Source organism: Dioscorea cayenensis, chromosome 9 (genome assembly GCF_009730915.1).
Source record: "Dioscorea cayenensis subsp. rotundata cultivar TDr96_F1 chromosome 9, TDr96_F1_v2_PseudoChromosome.rev07_lg8_w22 25.fasta, whole genome shotgun sequence".
Classification (NCBI taxonomy): domain Eukaryota; kingdom Viridiplantae; phylum Streptophyta; class Magnoliopsida; order Dioscoreales; family Dioscoreaceae; genus Dioscorea; species Dioscorea cayenensis.
Window position 1 is genome coordinate 26,964,778 of NC_052479.1, and position 3,228 is coordinate 26,968,005.

Below are 3,228 nucleotides of genomic sequence, written 5' to 3' on the forward strand. Positions count from 1 at the left end.
TGTATTGCTATCACTATTTAGAAAGCAAAAGAGCTCAACAGAAGTACGCATAAGACCTCTTCATCAAAATTCACCTTTAAAGCCTTTAATTTCACCATAATAGAGTTGAACGTATTCACATGCTATCGTGGACATGGTTTTAGCACCTGGTGTTCTTAGGGAATTTGGTCCTTAATACTATGGCCTTCACCACATGTATTGCAGACACCATTGTGCACTAATACATACATCAACACTTGCCTCCAAACATCCATTACTCAGTTGGAATAAAAATGAATACCAAGATAAATGGAAAAAGTATGAGTCAGTATATAGGAGAAACCAATGAAAGTAATGAAGGCTCCAGGTAAGAATGTAGAAAGTTGTAGGACCAAGGAATATTCCTTCGTACATGTGAAAAACAATCATTTTTCTCTTTGTTTCATGGTAACTTCATCATGAAGAAATTCAACATTAATGGCAAGAATGTAGAAAACCAAGCAGGGTTACTTTATATATTTTCAGTTTAGTCCAAATATTCCATGTCCCCCCTTGCAAAAACAATTGCTAACTAAGAGAGCCCACATAGCACGTCTAGAGAGCCATGCGGACTGGCATATGCTCCTACAGGTGACCATATATATGAAAAGTACTTCTATAGTATATTCAATTCCCAACAAATATATATATAGAGAGAGAGAAAGAAAGGGAAAGAGAGAGAGATGAGAGGGCAGTCATCTTGCTTCTGCTCCTTTTGAAGATTCAGTGAGAGTAGAAGATGAGGAAATAACTAAGAAGAAGAAATTAAAGAGTACACCAATAATACTGACGATCAGCATGTGTTGATGCCGGTTTGCATTTAATATAGAAGTGCTTAATTTATGTTTTTCAACTAAAAGAACCATATTATTTGTTTATTAAAAAACATGCAAGAGAGTAAATTGCATATATAAGCATTATTATTGGTTTCTATTTTCTAATTATTTTTTTCACTATTGTACTATTTTAATCGATTTCAATGTTAAAGTGGTTGTGACTTTTTTTAGAGAACTTGTTTGTTTTATTGGATTCAAGAAAATCAATTTCAAGTGGCTTCATTATTGTTGGAAGAATGAACATGATATATAAATAGGGCAAATAACCTAAATGATTTTTTTATATTTTTGTGTATTTTTATTTTAGTTACTCAGTTTTAAAAAATTATGATTTGGTCCCCTATTTTTTGTTTTGTTACTAATTTGATGATCATAACAGTGATCTACTACGTGACACATCTTTTCTCAGAGCTGACATTTGAGCTAGCATATGCTACGTGTGATCATCGTTAATAGCTTATGTTCGGGTGATCAAATTATAATAAAATTAAAAATAAAAAACCAAATCATAATTTTTAAAACCTAAATAATCGAAATAGAAAATAGATGAAAATGCAAGGACTTATTCAAGTTATTTATCCTGTATATAAATATATAGCATTGAGGCCCAGTCCATTTATTCATTTCAAATTAAAACCATATAAAAATAAGCATAGTCAAATGGTGCGCAAGTCGATCAACAGTTGTAGATGCATTGGCATTGAAAGTCGGTCCTTGCGGTAAGAGGAACGCATACACCATTTCCATTGTACATCTGAAGACAGTCTTGTCTGCATTGCTCAAGCACACATCCAGTTGATTTCAGGGTAACTTGACAAGTGGAAGCATCAACCTTGGGAACCATCATCTGATCAACTGCTGTTTCAAAATTGCATATATATATGAAACATTAATCAAGAAATTAGTAATTCCAAGCCTTGAATTATTTAAGCCCTAAAACAACTATTCGATAAAATGTTTAGAGCTATTGTTGTAATAGTAAGCAGTAAAGTGGGAGATCAAAAAATGAACTCCTCACAATACATATTTGAAGCATAAAAAGGGTTTGTAAAAAAATAAAACATAAAATTAATTAATTAAAAGAAATTTAACCCAAATAAATAACACTTATTTTTAACAATTGAGAAAAAGAAAGAAAAACCACCTGAAGCTATGACCACAAGCACCAACAGAAAAGTTGCGAATGAAAATTTTGCCATCTTGATTCTTAGTAACCACAATGACGAGAATTACTATTATTATTATTATTATTATTATTATTTTGCAAGATATCTAAAGGCAAAGCAAGTTATATATATTTATAGACAGAAGATGATCAGGTAAGGATGGAATAAATGAAATTTGATTGATTTTTATTTTACAAATAGATACGGTGAATTTAAGGTTGGATTTGCAATTACTGTCATCATATTTTGGTGTGGATTTTTTAAAATTTTATTCAATGTATCAATTTAATTTCATTAAATAAAAACATTGAATAAATTGATTTTTTTGCATTGTGAATTAATTTGCATTGGATTTACCATTATTTTGGGTGGATTATGTCATGCATCTGTTTTTATTTAGTTCATTATTTCAACTTAATTATTTTTTAATAAAAATAAATAAATTGATTTTTTTAATTACACCGATTCATTTTTAGTTCTCAAATATATGAAGTAAATTGGTTAGATATGCAATTAATTTAATTTACCAGATTCTATTATGTTATTCTAGCACTTATTTCATTATTTAGTTCATTGTTTCAACTTGATTTATTTAATTTAAAAAAATTGATTTTCTTTCATATTAAGAGTTAAATTGCGCATATATTTTTTTCTCTGACCTGTATGATGTTTTCAAAATATATATTTTTATACAATAAAAATTGATCTCTTTTCTCACATCTTTGATTATTTTGATCTTTATGTTTTTGTTATTTTTGTTTTTAAACATTATTTTGACAAGAGGGCTAATCTGGTATATATATATATGATAAAATTGTTAATTTTCATGTATAGCTTGCCTGTATACTTTAAAATTTTGATTTTTTTTCCATATATAACCATGATAAAAGGGTAAGGGTATGTTTGTGTCGACAATATTTTAAATTTTTTTCTATTTTTATTTTAAAAAAATTTACTATCAAAAATAGTAATAATCATTATCAAGTACTTTAGCAATACTTATTACTTTTATCAAAAAATTATTAGCATGGTGTACTTATCAATATTTATTAATCTTAGTAATAATGCTTAAATCTGTTAGCAATAACTTTTAGCAAATTTATAGCAAAAATGCTCACATTCATAGTAATACATAATAAATTAATCTATCAAAACAAAATATAACTATGAACACAAAAGAATTAAGTATCAAACCTATAAAAGGTTTC